This window comes from Ascaphus truei, chromosome 4 (assembly GCF_040206685.1).
Source record: "Ascaphus truei isolate aAscTru1 chromosome 4, aAscTru1.hap1, whole genome shotgun sequence".
Classification (NCBI taxonomy): Eukaryota; Metazoa; Chordata; class Amphibia; order Anura; family Ascaphidae; genus Ascaphus; species Ascaphus truei.
Window position 1 is genome coordinate 90043968 of NC_134486.1, and position 19187 is coordinate 90063154.

Below are 19187 nucleotides of genomic sequence, written 5' to 3' on the forward strand. Positions count from 1 at the left end.
AATCTATTTTCCTACGTAATTTTTAAATTCCTTGCGAAATAGAAATATATCAGTGTAATAAAAATGCTGCAGTAGAAAAATCATGAGGTAACTTAGTAAAATACTCTAAGGAAGGCAGCAAACCTCTAATGGAAAGTTGTATAAAGTGTAAAAGGTTGAAGCAAAGGTAGGCATTAATTACAATAAAAAATCAGTTTCGGGCAGGTCAGAACTAAATTGGTAGCTGATCCTCTAGGTAAAACAAAGAAAGTGAGCAGGAGTCTTAGATTTGATTATATAGCAATACAAGAAAAATGTGCTACATGCTGTCTGTTATTAAAACTGCTTTTGGGCAATGTGCATGCCTCAGGGATTTTAATAAAACATTAGCTATAGCCTGTTGTAGTCAATGACTTAGACCTCCTGGCACATTTCTAGTTAAAACGGCAAAATCTGACTCTCAAAATAATACATTTTAGACTGTCTGCAAAGCACTGAATGATTGCACGATCTCTTAAAGGTGCAGTACACAAGGTACAAAATAAAATACCAATGGAAATAAATGCACTCAAGGATTCTGTATAGTTTTTTGTTTACTTTTTAGTTCAAAGTTTTAGTAGCCATACTGGTTATTGAGAAGTGCAGATTCATTGTAGCCTGTAATCACTTTTGGAGGCCCAACATTAGAAATCTTCATAGATAAAATGATAGTTACATACAGAGCATGCAAAACCGCATACTATAGGTTTCTTCTTAAGGTTTTGAGGGTACCTGTGACAGGGTGAAGTCAACCCCTATCAGTTATGCCTGGGAAACATATGTCTGAGTGCTTCATCCAGCACTCATAAGGGTTAACTCAGGTGGAAGCTAGCTAATCATGATGTAAGCTGACACCTAAGAGCCAGCAAGGTAGATAAGGATCTTGGAAACAAAAGAAAACAGCGCACAACGCCAAATAGTGAAGCAAATTTTACAATATATTGTCAATTAAAAAGGTAATATATCTGCGTACATAATATAGGTTGGTAAAGTGCATTTAGTGTGTTTCACACTGATTACCACTCGGCAGCTGTTGTCAGGAGAGTCTGGTGCTTGCTTCTCTCAGCTGGTGCCATTACGTTGGTTCTGGGGCAGGGTTCTTGCCTGGACTCCTCATCCGGCAATGCTTAGCTCCCAAGGGGGTTTCCCTTTAAGCAGCCAGGCTCCGCTGCAGGTATTGGTGCTCAGTGGGGACTGCTCAAGTTTCCAAGCCGTCTGGAGCAGCTCGTATGGATCAACAGGTAGTTCCTCTGCACGGAGGTTAGACCGCAACTTGCAGGGGCACACTCAGCGTGCCACGATGCCGCTCCGTCACGGGACGCTACGTGATGACGTCACTGTCTCCGCAGCAGTGATGGAATCGGCAGGGAGATGATAAAGTCTCACAAAGTCTCTCAAAAGGCCCAAAATTACACACAAGAGTGATATTGGCAGGGCGAAGCCAACAAATAGGCAACAGCAGATATAAGGCAATAGAAATGTGTCATCCAACGCATTTCGTAGAATAAACTACTTCTTCAGGGAATAATTAGGCCATTATCCAGAGGTCTTATATACCTCACAAAGATGCCTTATTGGTTGAACAATTTAAAATAGACCAATCATCTAAAATAGGTAATGGTCAGTGTGATAGGGAAGATGTGTAATTTACTTTTAAAACAACAACTTTATTAACAAAATCAAAAAATACATTTTAAATTAAAACTTACATATAAACAAAACCTAGCATAAATAATTAAAAACATGCTGGAATAAAAGAAACACAATATTAGTTAACTTAAAATAGACACCATCATTAAATATATATAAGATGCAACTAGAGATATAGAGTAAAGCAAAGCATGGAAAACAGAGATACAAAGATCAGTAGCACATCCCCTGGGTTTAAGTGGGGGAGGGGTCTAGAAATTTAATAAAGTGCCCAGATGTCAACATCCTCATTTAACCCCTTAGGGAACATAGTATCTAACTTATGTATCCAATATGTCTCTTTGGAAGATAGTGTTTTGACTCTGTCCCCACCTCTTCTATTTACAGGAATGGACTGTATCCCCTTAAAAGTGAGACTAGATGGATCTTTATTATGGTGTACCAAAAAATGTCTGGATACACTGTGTTTTTCAAAACCAATTTTAATATTTCTGATGTCTTCCTGGATACGAACCTTAAGGCTGCGTTTGGTTCTGCCTACGTATTGATACCCACACGCACATTCCAATAAGTAAACAATATGTGTGGCTGTACATAGAATAAAGTCATCAATATTAAAAACTTCCTTTGTGCTTTTTGAATAAAATGTGTGTTTGTCAGGATGTTGGTATTTACAAATCGTGCACTTACCACAAATATAGTTGCCCTTTGGTTTAGGCCCTAGCCAGTTCTTTTGCGATGTAGTATTATTACTTATAAAAACATCACTAGGTACTAACAAATTTTTAATATTTTTGGCTCTCCTATAGATAAACCGTGGTTTAGTGTTTAAATGTGATCCCAAAATAGGATCATTGCACAATATGCCCCAGTGTTTATTAAAAACCTTTTCAATGTCCCTATGTACAGAATTATAATCTGTAATGAAGGCCACATTAAGAGTATCATTTTTTATATTTTGTCCTTCTTTATTTCTAGTCTTGGATCTATTTTGAATTAACATATCCATACGATCCATATTACGTACCCTTCTAATCTCTCTTTCTAGAAGTTCCTTAGGATATCCCCTCTCTCTAAATCTCAAAAATAGTTTGTTAGCCTGCTTGTTGAAAACCTCTAAACTACTGCAGTTGCGTCTGAGTCTAACGAATTGCCCACCTGGTATGTTTTTTATCCATGTACTTTTGTGATTACTGTTTGCCATCAGCAAGTTGCTAGTATCCACTCCTTAAAGAAGGTCTCATCCAGCACTCATAAGGGTTAACTCAGGTGGAAGCTAGCTAATCATGATGTAAGCTGACACCTGAGAGCCAGCAAGGTAGATAAGGATCTTGTTACCAGCAGTAGCTGCCTGTGTCAGAGGAGAGCACATGGATAGATGTGCTGCTAGCCAGAACGATACAGCACACTACATACTGCAGCCAAAGTAAGATTTCTTTCATTTGTTTGCATGACTAATTAAAAAGACTCTTACGGTTTGGGTATGGTTTAGCCAGCCAGCCTGCTAGCTAGGACTGCTGTGTTAGTCAGTTTTCTCCCAACGTGGAGCAGGATTTATTTGCTTAAAGGGACAGTGTACCCGCATGTTATGTTGCTGTGGAGAAATAAAGCCACTGAACATTTTCATTTATCCTGAAACTACACGTGTGGACTGTTCCCTGACCTCGGCTACAGGCCGTCCTGCCACAGGTGGTGTCTGAAGTGGGATGTTGGACGGGCCCTGTATCTGAAGGGCCACACACACACAGACGGGGAAAAAAATGGAGACAATATTTTCTCAGTTCCTTGAGCAACAGCTCCAGCTAGCAGAGAAACAAGTTGAGCGACAGACCCAGCAAGATGAGCGACAGGCCCGGCGAGAGGAAAAGCTACTCCAATTGCTGGCCGAAGGCCCAGCCCCAGGCAGACCAGGGATTCCAAATAACCCACCGGTGATGCTGCATAAAATGAAGCCAAACGAAGACCCAGAGGCATTTAACCTCACTTTTGATAGGGTAGCGACGGCCCACGGCTGGACAGTTGATCGCTGGGTAACGACTCTGGCTCCACTCCTCATAGGGGAAGCTCAGGCAGCCTACCAGGTTCTTCCAGCAGACGAGGCCATGGACTATCAGCAACTAAAGGCTGCTATTCTGGATCGCCTAGGCCTCACTCCAGGGACCTACCGACGGCGGTTCCGGACAGTCAAATATACAAACAGAGACAGACCCCGGGTCGTAGCCCACCGCTTAGTAGACTTATGTACCAGGTGGATACAACCGGAAAAACATGACAAGGCAGAGATCCTTGAACAGTTTGTGCTCGAGCAGTTCATACAGATACTGCCCCCCTCCTCCCGCTCCTGGGTAAAAAGACACGTTGCATTTTCCCTGGATTCAGCAGTCCACTTGGTGGAAAACTTCCTGGGCAACGACACCCAACAGGATAGCTGGGAACGGCCGGTGCAAACACCAGTTGCTTCCGGTGATGCTAGAGGCAGGAGAGCAGACAATCGAGAGGTCTACAACCCGCCAGCTCGGGAGATCCAGTCAACCCGATCGGAAGACCCTTTCCCATCTCGGAGGGTTCCTGGTACAAACTCCCGTAGAGATGCCCATCCTGGGTCCGAGGCAACTGGATCACTCAAGGGAAGCCGCCACCCACAGTATTCCCCGAGAACCTGGACTCCTGTCACCCACCCGGTGGAGAGGATAACCCCACCAACCAGAAGGGAGGACCCCATCCAACAGCGGAGAGGTCCAAACACAGAGCCCCGTCGAGAGCTTCCGCTGACGACCGAGGTTGCGGATTCAGGAGATGATGAGATGGACTGTTCATATGGCAGAACCACTGCCACAGCTTGTCTCCGAGGGGACCACAATCCGTGGTTAGTCCCAGCATCTCTGGAGGGGACAAAAGTAAACGCCATGCTGGACTCGGGCTCTGGAAAAACCCTGATCCTAGAGGGCCTAATTCCAAGCAATAGACTATCTTATGACTCTCCTTGGAATATCGAGTGTATCCATGGGGATACAAAGAGATACCCGACGGCGAACGTTCTACTGTGTATCCAGGATCAAGAGGCTAGCCTACTAGTGGGAGTTGCTCCCTGGCTACCTGCTCCTGTTCTACTTGGCCGAGACTGGCCCTACCTCGAAACATTGTTGGCCCCTACTCCTACGGAGCCTACTTCTCTGGTACCGGAGAAGCCCGGAGACTTGTTCCCTTTTTCCCCAGAGATTTTCCCCCGTAGACACCATGTCCCAAAGACACGTAAACAGAGACGTGCGGAAAAAGAGGACTGGTTAAGAAAGGCTGGGACTCTATGTAACATTAGTCAGCCCAAAGGACTGCAGGTCATGGCCGGGGATGACCAGGGTGGGGAACAGATAGATACGGGAATTTTGCCAGACCTGGATCTTCCTGACTTCCGTCAGAGGCAGAGGGAAGACCCAGCTCTGGCTAGACAATATGAGAAGGTGGTACAGGTCAACAACAAGATAATGGATGAACAGGGTGTAAAAGTGTTTCCACATTTTGAACTGTTGAATGACATTCTATATCAAAGTGAATAAGGTTACACAAACAGGGGAGGACATTCGACAGATGCTAGTCCCTAAAGGGTTGATTAAAACGGTGTTCACCCTAGCCCATACTCTCCCATGGGGTGGTCATTTGGGCAGAGATAAAACCACGGACCGCATCTCGTCCCGGTTTTACTGGCCAGGCATACATGGTGACATCATGAAACTATGTGAGACATGTCCTGAATGCCAGTTAACTAGCCAAAAAGGACAGAAGCCAGCTTCCTTGGTTCCTCTGTCCCATTCGAGAGAATTGGGGTAGATCTGGTCGGACCTTTAGAACCCTCTGCGAAGGGACATAAATTTATACTCGTTGTGGTAGATTATGCCACCAGATATCCTGAGGCCTTCCCTCTGAGATCAGCCACTGCTAAACAGGTTGCTCACAGGCTGTTAGAACTGTTCTCTAGGGTAGGACTTCCCCAAGTAATGTTAACTGACCAGGGAACAAATTTCATGGCAAAGTTAATGCAGGATGTCCTAAAGTTATTGGAGGTAAAATCCATCCGGACCTCAGTCTATCATCCTCAGACTGATGGATTGGTAGAGAGGTTTAACCGTACTTTAAAAACCATGCTTAGGAAGTTTGTGTACACTGAAAAGCGAGCTTGGGATGAACTTCTCCCTTTCCTGTTGTTTGCGGTACGAGAAGTTCCCCAATCATCCACAGGCTTCTCCCCATTTGAGCTCCTATATGGACGCCAACCTCGGGGTATTCTCGACCTACTGAAGGAATCCTGGGAGGAGGAGCCTTCCCCCTCCAAGAATACCCTTCAGTATGTCATAGCCTTAGAAACCGCCTAGACATGATAGGTCGGTTTGCTAAGGAAAACCTCAAATCTGACCAAGAACGTTAAGAGAGGCAGTACAACCAAAATGCTCGCTTGAGGGTCTTCCAACCTGGGGACCAAGTGGTGCTACTACTACCGACATCAGAAAGTAAACTCCTTGCGAAGTGACAGGGTCCTTTCCAAGTTCTCCGCCGCACCGGGGAGGTGAACTATGAGATCTCTCAACCAGGGTCCAGGAAGGGTAAACAAATCTACCACGTGAACCTCCTGAAACCCTGGAAAAACGATGAGATCGCTGTTCATCCACCCTCGGGAAGGAGAGACGGATTTGGGTCCGCAGCTTCCAAAGGGTAGTTTGTACAATGACCATCAGGTTCCCATGGGAGGGCAGTTAACAACGGAACAAAGGTCAGACCTACTAGAATTATGTGACCAGTTTCCAGATGTTTTTTCGGAGCTGCCAGGGCAGACTAATTTAGTGTCCCATAGGATTGAGACAGAACCTGGCGTAAAAGTACGGTCCCGTCCCTATAGATTGCCAGAGGGCCGAAAAGACCTGGTAGAGAGGGAGATAATAGACATGTTGGAATTGGGCGTGATCGAGGAGTCCCACAGCAAATGGTGTAGCCCTATCGTGTTGGTCCCTAAACCAGATGGGAAGGTGAGGTTTTGCGTGGATCTGCGAAAGGTAAATGCTGTATCCAGATTTGATGCATATCCAATGCCTAGGGTGGATGAATTGCTTGACTCGCTTGGGAAAGCAGAGTATATCTCTACCCTAGATCTCAAGAAAGGATATTGGCAGATACCTCTAGCGGAAGAATCCAAATGCAAAACTGCCTTCGTCACCCCTCTCGGGTTATACCAATTCGTCACTATGCCATTTGGGTTACATGGGGCTCCAGCCACATTCCAAAGGTTAATGGACAAGGTACTACGACCCCATAGGGCATATGCCGCGGCCTACTTGGATGACATTGTCATCTATAGCAGACACTGGCAGTCTCATATAAAAAGGTTAAGGGCAGTCCTAACGTCCTTAAGAGAAGCAGGGCTCACTGCAAATCCAAAAAATGTGCCCTGGGTAAATCCACTACAAAGTACTTGGGCTATGCCGTTGGGGGAGGGATAGTAAGGCCACTAGCTAGCAAGGTGGCCGCCATAAAGGAAGTCCCCACCCCACAGACAAAGACACAGGTCCGCTCCCTTTTGAGGTTAGCAGGGTATTACCGGCGGTTTATCCCCAATTTTTCAGAAATATCTGCACCCCTAACAGATCTGACAAAAAAGAGTGCCCCGAAGCAAGTTAAATGGTCTTGGGAGTACCAAGACGCCTTTGACATGCTAAAAAAGTGCCTGTCAGAGGGCCCCGCTCTTCAGAGCCCAGATTTTAAAGAGCCCTTCATCATCCAGACGAATGCCTCAGAGGTAGGACTGGGAGCAGTGCTGTCTCAGCAATTTGATGGTGTTGAACACCCCATACTGTTCATCAGCCGGAAGCTGTTACCAAGGGAAGTGAGGTATTCCGTTATTGAGAAGGAGTGCCTCGCTGTAAAATGGGCAATTGAGGCCTTGAGACATTATGTCACCGGAGTACACTTCACCCTGGTCTCTGACCATGCGCCCTTGAAGTGGTTAAACACCATGAAGGACACAAATCCAAAGTTGACCAGGTGGTATATGGCCCTCCAACCCTTCTCTTTTGATATTCAGCATAGACCTGGAAAAGACCATGGAAATGCTGATTTTTTGTCAAGAGAAAGAGTGGAGGGTCGGGCTTCAGCCATGTGGGACACTAGCCACACACAAACAGGGGAGGTATGTGACAGGGTGAAGTCAACCCCTATCAGTTATGCCTGGGAAACATATGTCTGAGTGCTTCATCCAGCACTCATAAGGGTTAACTCAGGTGGAAGCTAGCTAATCATGATGTAAGCTGACACCTGAGAGCCAGAAAGGTAGATAAGGATCTTGTTACCAGCAGTAGCTGCCTGTGTCAGAGGAGAGCACATGGATAGATGTGCTGCTAGCCAGAAGGATACAGCACACTACATACTGCAGCCAAAGTAAGATTTCTTTCATTTGTTTGCATGACTGCTTAAAAAGACTCTTACGGTTTGGGTATGGTTTAGCCAGCCAGCCTGCTAGCTAGGACTGCTATGTTAGTCAGATTTTCTCCCAACGTGGAGAAGGATTTATTTGCTTAAAGGGACAGTGTACCCGCATGTTATGTTGCTGTGGAGAAATAAAGCCACTGAACGTTTTCATTTATCCTGAAACTACACGTGTGGACTGTTCCCTGACCTCGGCTACAGGCCGTCCTGCCACAGTACCTAATTCCCTTTTTTTTTTTAAATTCTCAGTGGAAACGATGTTATACATTGTGTGAATACAGTATTGTCCATAGCAATTCTATATTTTTTTTTTATAGTAAAAGAGAATGCTCTAGAGCAGAAGTATCCAACTCCAGTCCTCAGGGGCCCCCAACAAGTCATGTTTTCAGGAAGCTCCTGCTTTAGCACAGGTGGCTCAATCAGTAACTCAGTCATTATTATTAAAAACTGACCTGTCATGGCCCTTGAGGACTGGAGACACCTTTGCTTTAGAGATACTCACTAACCCTGATGTTTTGCTATAGTCTCTAAAAATGTTTGGGGTTTTGCATAAGTTCCAATTATCTTGGTCCTGGTTTTAGGTTTGGATAGTGGGAAATATTTTGAATTTGATCGAAAAATCCTAAAATTATATACATGTACTCTGGATTAGAGATGGGCATCTTTTCGTCAATGTTCTAATTCACTAAGAAAATGGCACTTTCGTAAATTTGTTCAGAAAAGGTTGATTTGCCAAAAAATACATATGCAAGCATGCAAATTTCCCATTCGACTCTAGAGCGAACTTCAACAAACTTTATAAAGTTTGTCCCAAATCTGAAATATTGCTTTTGGGAGAGAAAGTGAAAAGAGGGAGAGAGCGCGCGAGAGAGAGGTGGAGGAGAGAGATGGAGGGGGAAAGTAAGGTAAGAGAGAGGGTGGGGAAGAAAAAAGATGGGTAGAGGGGGAGAGAGAGCAAAAGAGAGGTGAGGAGAGAGAGAGAAAGGGGGGGGGGTGAGGTGAGACAGATTGTGTGGGAGAAAAAGAGTGGGGTAGAGGGGAAGGGAGACTGGAAGACTGGTAGAGTGAGGGAGTGAGAAGGAAAAGAGAGAGGAGGGCAGAGGGGAAAGTGGGAAAGAGAAGGAGAGAGTGAGGTGTCTCTAAATGTTGTCATAGCAAAACGTGAAATTACACACTTTCATGAAAACTTTTTCTATTTGCATGAACTTTCACAGATTTGTAAAGGAATATAAAAGTTTGTGCAAATGTTTGGGGGCCGAAATTTAACAACTCCCCTTATTTTTTCTCTGGAGCTTTTTACTGTACTAAAGTATTTGTAACTTAAAATAGTAATATTAGTTTGTAACGGAAGTTCCTTAATCACATGTTAAACATGCGTTTGTGGTATGAATTGGTATTTTACCTACTTGACATACAATAAGATGTAGTCACTAGAAGTCACCAAAAGAATGGAAAATATTATGTTATATTGAGCATGTCTGTAGCATACATTGAAAGCTGCTAATACTGTGTAACCACCTAAACTGTTACTAGCGAAGAATCCAATGAGGAAAAAAATGTGCACAGCAAAAATAGAAGCATAGGCTGGATGTGAAACTCAGAGAATAAAAAATATTTATTGTGCTCTATGAGCAAGCATGCAATTACAGGTAAATCCTCTGATGCGTTTCACACCTATGTAGGAAATGTATCAAAGAGTCCTAACGGTTACTAGCAGGTCAGCAAATGCCAGGGCTCCACCCTGTATTGCCATGGGGATTCTGACCTCATGGAAGAGTTCTTAAGTGAGAGAGAAGATGCAAGAAAGTTAGGTTCTAGGAGGACAAGAGGAGAGGAGCCTGGGGAAGAGTAGATAAAAATGTGTATAAAGTAATATCACAGACAAGGCCCCTGTAACAGGGACATATCCCTGTTTAAAGAAACTTGCCTCTGATCCAGCAGTGTGCTGGTTAATTGCATACCAGCAATTAACCAACTCCACCTGGCTGATTAGAGCTCTCTCAGAAATAGCCTGTTCTGAGACAGGAAGGGGATTGGGGGCTGAACCAAGGAAGGAAAGACAGATTTTTCCTTAATCCACACTGGACTGACCAGAGGAACAGATGTCTTGAGCTGCAGAAGGACTGGACTGTATGCTGATAGAAAGACCACGGACCAGACCTATACCTGGACAAACATTGCCTTAGCACACAAAGGTGGTGACTCAGGAGAGCAGAGAGGTTTCTGCTACAGCTACAAGAGACAGATAATACTTTATTTTGGGACTGTTATATATCTGCATAAATGTATTGTAACAGGGGACTGATCCCTGTTCAGTAATGCTCCTTTAATCTAGCAGTGTGGTAGTTAATTTGTAAACACCACCTGCCTGATTAGATTGTTTACAAAAAGCCTGCCTTTGAGACAGGAAGTGACTGACTCCTTAGCTCTGACTGAGAGCTGACATTTGGAGACACCACAATGTCTTGAGTTCTGCCAGCCACACAGCAGAGCTGATTGCAAGACACCCAATAAGACTTATAAACCTGGATGCTGATATTTTTCTGTGCACGCACGGGTGCGGTTCCAGGAGAGCAGAGAAGCTTACTCTACATTTGATAAACAGATAAGACTTTCATTATTAAGAGACTGCATATATCTGCTTATTTTCATACTATGTGTTTGGGATGGGAGAAATGCTTAACTAATGGAGATGTGAACTAATTGCAAGGATTTCACTAGAAATACTCCCAAGTGAATGGAAGCTTTGTTCCCCCCTGTGTTTGGATAATTCCTAATGAAAAGGAAAAGGCACAATAAAGCCTATTATAATTTCACATTATAACGACTCCAATTGTGTACCTCTGTGAACGTCCGTTTACATGTATATATATATTTGGGGCTGGTAATTAGCTTAGCAAACCACCCAGTTAGAGAGGGCTGGACTACATGTGTAGATATTCTCCAAAGTGGAGCAGGTTTTCTTTTGCTTATTTTGAATGCTTTTGCTGTGTTAAAGGGACAGGCGAAATAAAGCCTAATTTTAGTTTCACTTTAAATGGTATCCATTGCGTATCTCGGAACATGTCTCTTACATATAGTATGGTGTCAGAAGTTGGGATGAGAGGTGGCCCTTGAAGTTTAAGGGGCCCCGGAGACTGCCTGTGAAAAATGTTGTGCTTTTGCCTGCATACAGTTTCTGCAAATAGCCTGAACAACAAAACAAAGAATCACATGCAGCAGTGACCAGAATTAAAGGGCTACACATCCAGGCAGGAAAACTACACTGCACTGAAGAAAGCCACAATGCCACAGTTGGACTGGGAGGACTGCGACAGATGGTGACCCACACAAGAGACTGATGCTGTGACCAGATTCTACCCCACCGCTGGTGAAAGAAAAGAAAGGGGAAAAAAAAACCTGGGAATTTAAAATGGCTGCCCAGCTGAAGTCAAATACAGATTCTGCAAGAATGGGGAAGAAAATGTGTTCCACGTGTAAAGAGCCCAGCCACACTGAGCAGTGTCCCTTCAGGCATTATTTAGATGGTGAGGATGGCCCCTATGTGGCCCCAGAAAAAGGGCAGCAGCCAGAGGACTATTTTTTTAACGAGCCACAGAACTGCAGCAGCAAGCATTGTGCTGTGGACCCAAGGACGGTACAGACGTTTAACTTAGCAAGTGCATATCCAGTATCACTGATGAGAAAGAATGCGTGCATATTGCTGATGTTGTAAAACATACCAAAGTAAAGAAGAAGAAAAAGTCTACAGAGATGCCTGTGAGAGCTACGAACTCTGCAAGCAAAGTCTGCCCATCTGTAGGACTACCACAATTTTTTTTTTTTGCGAATACAGTGATAACAGCCGCAATAGGTCAGATTTGTCATTCCGGATGACAGAATATCCAGAGGGCCCAAGTCAGAAGTTGTATAAGCCAAATAAGTGTCTGTCCGGTGCCAACAGTGAGGAACCCTCAACAAACCATCCCAGGGAAGTGGAGACGGAACCAGTGAGTGATGATCCCTTGACCAGCCCTGAAGATGCACTGCAAGCTGCCAGGCATAACTGTGATCTGCTCTGTGAAGAATTGGAAATGGAGAGAGAAAATAATGCTGAGCTACAGAAGAATGTGCTCACAATTTACTCTGCAGCCAAGACCGAATTGGAGGATCTCAAGACTGAGCTAGCCACTGCAAACACTACTAATGCCACCATGGTGGAAAAACAGAGCAAACCTGATAGAATGATTGCTAATCTGAAGCAGAAGTGTGAGGAGGCACTGAAGGAGATTACAGTCTTTCAGCAAGAGGTTTGCAAGTGCCATAGAGAGGTGGAAGTCTCTCAGAATGAGGTTCACACACTCCGCATAGAACTGAATGCCTCATACCAGGAGGTCAAAAGTGTCCAGACAGAGGTGGACATATCCCAGAAGGAGGTTCATACTCTCCGCATAGAGCTGGATGACTCACACCAAGAGATCAGCAGTTGGCACACAGAACTAGAAGTCTCTAAAAAGGAACTTCACAGTCTCGCTGAGGAGCTGACATCTCTCAAAAAAACTATCCTCAGTCTTAATATGGGTCTCAAAGTCTCTCAGAAGGAGCTTCAGACCCTCAACCTAGAGATGGAAGTCTCATGCCAGGAGACCGGGAGTCTCAAAGCAGAAGTGCGTAAATGGAAGGAGGACTACAAGGAGGCCCTGAATATTACAGAGACTGCAAAAAGAAAAAATTTAAGACTGAAAGAAGAAAATTCTTATTTGACAGACCACGTCAATGAAAATAATGAATAACTGCACGAGCGTGAAAAAATTAAGAAACTTTTGGAAGTTGAGAAGTTTGAAGCAGGGCACCGACTGCAGAAATGAATCCTTTAATTACTCTAGTGGTTACTAACCGCTAATGTGATTAAGGGGTTAGGGGACAGTAGATTATCTTTTTTTATTCTTCTGTATTGTTTGAAGCAACGGAGGACATGGACGGGATGAGGATGAGGACGGCCTTTATCGTGGCAGCCTGGCAGGGGTGAGTGCAAGATTTATTTACTTTATTTATGTTGCTTATTGTTGTATTTTAAATGGGTAAATGCACTATTATCCATATCTGTATAATAGTTATTTTGCCCATAAATGCACTGTATGTGTTAGGGGGTCTATATTTATTTAAAAGTATGTATGTATTTTGGGAGGGCACAGGATTGATACTGCAGGAAAGCGGGGACCCCCGGACACCTGCGGGACCACTCGGGAACCCCTGTGGGGTCCCCGGAGCCACCCGAGGGCCACCGCCGGCCTATAGTATATTTCCCGTGCATAAAAAAAATGTAAGATATTTGATGTATGTTAGAAGGTATAGGAGTTGTTGGGGGCACAGGGGGTTGGTGTGTTGTATATTGCAATGTTTATTGGGGGCAATTGTCCTCTATAAACATGCTATTGTGCCTTAACCCCTTCATTGACTTAGAGGATAGCCACTAAGGTAATGAAGTTGCTTTAATGTATTTTTTTATGTGTGGAAACAGGGGGTCAGCTGAGCTAAACTGCTTTTATTTCTGGCTCAGGGACCCCCTGCTTACCGAGTTACAGGCCACCATTTTTAAAGCGTCCACGACGCGTGACGTGTGACATGTAAACAATGGAGATACTGGCACCCCATATCTGGGTCTGTAACTCAGGAATCAAGGGGTCCCGGAGGCTGAAATCAATGCGGTTCAGCTCAGGAGACCCCCTGATTCCACACAATATTAATAAAAATGATATTAATGCAGCTTCATTACCATAGCAGCTATCCTCTAAGGTAATGAATTATTGTTTGTTGTGATGTGTTTTTGTAGACGTGCAGGGTGTCTCATGAGCTGAACCGCATTTGTTTCAGCCTTGGGGACCCCCTACTTCATGAGATAGAGGCCCCATTATGGGGTGCCGGTATCCCCCTGCAGAATTTAAATCCTCCGATTACGTTACCGGGACATTTAAATGCATAGGAGATACAAGCACCCCATAACAGGGCCAGTATCTCATGAAGTAGGGGGTCCCCGAGGCTAAAACCAATGCATTTCAGCTCAGGAGACCCCCTGCACTACACTAGGAATACAATTTAAATGTTAGTATATCTTTATTTACAGTGAGATTAGTAGTATAGTGGTACATCATACCCCTATAATAATAATATGGGCATGATAAGCCTCTATAGCACTCAATGGGCACCCTAATTACAATACACCAATGCACCAGACACACAATAATAAAACATAACTCCAAAAAACATACTTCACTAAATAAAAAGACATTTCTCCATCTTGGCATAGAGATGATTCTCATGTAGACGGGAGATAACTAGCTTAGTGTGCTGGATATGTTCGGATATAGATTTGGAGAAAATAAGAATATTGTCTAGGTAGACAATTACAAAAATGTTGAGGACATCCCTAAAAATATCATTCACAAATTCTTGAAAAAAGGCTGAGGCGTTAGAGAGCCCAAAAGGCATGACCAAATATTCGTAATGGCCGTCTCTCGTATTGAAGGCCATTTTACATTCGTCCCCTTGTCGAATGCGTATGAGATTGTAGGCCCCACAAAGATCGAGTGTGGAAAAAATAGAAGAACTTTGTAGCCGATAAAATAATTCTGAGATGAGTGGCAAGGGGTAACTGTTCTTCAGGGCTATTTTGTTAAGACCCCTATAGTCTATGCATGGACAGAGAAAACCATCTTTCTTCTTAACAAAAAATAACCCAGCCCCGGCTGGGGAGGAAGAAGCTCTAATGAACCCTCAGATCAGGAGTCGATGAAGGCAGAGGCAGGAACTTGGAAGCCAGGACCCTCAAGGAAGATGGACAGCTGGACCTTGGTAGGTAGACCTCTCTTACTAGGAGGGGAAGAAATGGTACACAATGAGACCCCCTTATACCTCATTGGGTGTTGGCGTTTTCCGGCTTCGTGGGACAGTGAAGCACCAGGTGACCCAGCAGTCCGCAGTAAAGACATAATCCTCCAGTTATCAAACGTTGTTTCTCTGAAATGGAGAGCTGGTGACTTCCTAACTGCATTGGTTCTGGAGCCTCAAGAGCTGGGAAAGTAGAAGGAGACAGACTGGGAACAAGAGCAGTTGGTGCGAGAGAACGTGAGTGATAGCGTTCAAGCCTCCTTTCTTGAAGGCGTTGATCCACCCTAATTCAAATGGCAATAAGATCCTTGAGCACCATAGGTCTTTCTTGAGCAGCTAGTTCATTCTTTAATGTCCCGGAGAGACATTGCAAGAAAGTTGCAGATAATGCCTCATCTTTCCAGCCCGTCCCTGCCGCGATGGTCCGAAATTCCTGAGCGTATTTTGCAACTGGTCTGTAACGCTGAGAAATGTGAAATAAAGAAGATGCAGAAGTAATTTTATGACCAGGGGTATCAAAGACTTGCTGAAATTCCTTCTTTAAGCCTGGAAAGTCTTGGATAAGCTCTGGTCTCTGCTCCCAGATGGGGGATGCCCATGCCAATGTGTCTCTGGATAATAAAGCGATAATATACGCCACCTTAGATCTATCAGAAGAGAAGCGGGAAGGGGTTAACTCAAACTGTATGTCACATTGATTGAGGAAACCTCGGCATCCATGGGGATCTCCCGCATATCGATTGGGAGTGGGGAGACGTGGCTCGAGGGAGAGAGAAGCTTCAGGGGAAAAAACAGACAAAGTAGCAGGTCTAATTTCTGGATTGTGATTGGTTAAGAGAAACTGTGGCCAGGTCTTGAATAAGGGAAGCAATCTGATTATCCAGGTTTTGGAAATGCTCATAAATCAAAGGGGGGTTCATGTTCATTGGCCGAGCATACTGTAACGCTTGCGCTGCCCACGAGCAAGACAGGACTCCAGTACTGAGGTGGGGAAGTAGTAAATCGTTCCCTACAGCAGCGGAAGCGTGCCTGGCAGGCGGATTGTCAAACGTAGCCGGGTCTGGGTTGGAGAGAGTAGCCGGGTCTGGGTTGGAGAGAGTGGGTTAATGATACTTGCCAAGGTCTTGGAATGGAGAGTTCAGAATAGTCAAATCCGTTAGCCGTGGTCTGGGGTGGAGAGGTTAGAACCTTGGAGGTCCGAATAGCTGTGGTCTGGGTTGGAGATATCTGCAGAGTCAATGGTAAGCCGGGGTCAGTATCCAGAGGGGTTCCAAAGTCAAGCCAGGTTGGTACACAAAGAGTTAACTGCAAGAGAACACAGGACAGGGAGCAAGGCACAATGGACACAGGAGCTCAAGGATACAACAAGTTATGCTCAGCAATGACTCTGAGCATGAGCAGGGTATTTAACAGGAACAGGAACCAGTTGCAAGGGTGGCGGAGTGGAGGCACAGCCTCCGCAGAGGCAAGGATTGGTTGCAGGAGACAAATGGGCTAAACAAGTACCTATAGCAGGGCGCAAACAGTTAGCACTAACATATAGGCATTTAGAATCTTGCCATTGTTTTAGTTTATTTGCTTGATCACATCCCCCCTTTTCAAGCTTCCCCAAGATGTTTGGATTTATCGTGATCCTGTTTTTTAAAGTAAGTGTTATTTTATCTCATGCATATAAAGTACCCTTTAAATTTATACTGATAGTGTGTTTCTTTCTCTTTTTGCGCCCTGCTATATGTGTCTATTCCTTCGGTTGTTTGCCCCGCTGATCACGGGAGAGTGAGGAGCTGCAGAGAGAAATTTATTTACACTTTTGGGACATTACAAGATTTTTGGGACCGCGTGCACTTATTTTATATTTTTTCTTCTAAACAAGTACCTGCCACGCAGCTGGCGAGCGCTGCACATCGTCATGTGTGCGCGCTGCACGTAAGAGAAGAACAGCGCATTCCAGGGGGTGGAGCTAAGCTCCATGGCACAAAAGAAGAGCTGTGCGTGTGCTAAGCAGAGCGGGGGTGCGCACATGCGCTGGTGCCAGAGCGGAAGTCTGAGATATGACAGGTAAAGAGGGAACACATCGCAAAGGTCGTATTCCCCGATTCCTTAGTTGCGAGCCTCAACGGCCTAGGTGCAGTCTTGCACCAGAAGTAACCGTCTGGCCTCCGTCCAGTGGCCTACGTCAGCCGCAGTTTGGCCCCCAGAGATCAGAATTATCCTGTCCACAAGTTGGAATTCCTCGCTCTCCAAGTGAGCAATCATGGACAAACTCCATTAACTGTACATGGTCATCTCGGCATAGACAATAACGTCGGGTTGACCGATTCTTCTGGGCATGGATAATCAGTAGAGCAACACTGCCGCCGATGCTCCCGGTGCATCCAATGCAAAACTTTACCCACCAGAGATGCACCAATGGCTCATCTGCAGAGCGTGGGTCCCATGGACCTGGTGTGGATGGATTTCCTGTGTATTGAACCAGATGCCAGAGGCGTCAGCAATGTGCTAGTCATTACAGATCATTAAATTTGCTATGCCTATGCCTTCCCCACCAAAGACCAAAAGGCCATTACGGTGGCGAAGATTCCGTGGGAGTGGTACTTTGTGCACGCTGGCCTACCCAAACGCCTACATTCAAATCATGGGCGGGACTTGAGAGTAAACTCATCAGAGAACTACTAAAGCTACTCAACATCACCAAGTTACCATCCAAAGGGAGAAGCTCTGCTGGAGAGGTTTAACAGGACCCTCCTCGATATCTTTGGTACTCTGAAAGGCATTCAGAAAAGTGAGTGGAGCAAGCATGTGGAAGCATTGGTACATGCTTACAACTGTATCCGTCACGAGTCCACAGGATTCTCTCCATACTTCCTCATGTTCGGTCGAGAATCCCAGCTGCCGGTAGACGTGCATCTGAGGGTATCGACCAATGGGGCACACAATATGACGCACTTCCAATATGTACAACGACTCCAAGGAAGCCTGAAACAGGCATATCAGCTAGCCGAAAAGCCTTTCTCTCAAGTGAATGTTCGAGTTGAGTCACATATGCCGGGCCTCCCGGTCTACGTATAAAAGACATGGATGGCCGGGTAAGGGTCTGGCATCATCTCATACCTATCCCAGTGGGTGATGACAAGCCAAAAATAGAGGCTACACCACTGGATGGTGAACAGGAAGGTGCGAAAGATGTTGAAGAAACAGTCAACAAAAACGTAGAGGATCCAATGGAGGGACCCTCTCAAATGGTACCCAGAAAACTCGGGGGCACCCCCCGAAGGTGCTACGGGTAATGAGCCCAGCCAACAAACACCTACTCCGGTGGCTCCAATGAGTCCCCTCTGGACTAAAGAAGTCCTTGTTTCATACCACAAAGAGACATTACAGAGACATTTGGACCCCCAATGGTAGAGGCCGAACCTCGAGAATATGGACATTACTCCCCAGAGGTAGTTAAAGAAGGGCTTCGCAGAAGCCATCGTGCTAGGTACCCTCCCAACCGGGTATCCTATGATTATTTTGGGGGACCCCATTATGAGGCTCAGCAGTGGTCTTGCAGTAAGATCAAGTCTGTCATAGTCATGTTTACCGAAATGTATAACTTCATGTAAAGCTGATTAATGTGATAAGTTGTACATACGAGACTGCATTTTAATTATATAATTCATGTTGTGGTTATGTTTATGTTGTTCCCAAGCGGGGCTGTTGCTCTTTTCACCAGGGGGAGAATGTGGCCAGATCCCCACTGGGCCTCTCTGGTCCCCTGCTTACCTCCGAATAGCGAGGGGAGGGGATCGGGAGCGTCCGGCAGGGGCCTGGAGATGCGGTGAGCGCTCGGCAACCCGGAAGGTGACCGAGTCGCCGGCAGCACCCTTTGCAGGGCGCCACCATCTTGCACTTGCACGCAGCCACACATGCGCAGTGCAGTCTCGCATTTGCAAGAGAACCACAGCGGCAGCCATACCGTAAGATGCTCCGCAGAGACTACAACACCTAGGAGCCATTGGGGCTGCTAGACCACATGGCGCGAAACAGCCAATCAGGCTTCAGCAATCCCCAGCGGTCAGGATAGATACCTTTGGTTCATCTGGGACCCCACCAGTCGGAGGTGGGACAAGGACGGGTAGAGTGTGTAGGTGCAGGGCATCTTTGACCCCTGCACTAGGTTAGAGACACCCTTAGGCCCCAGC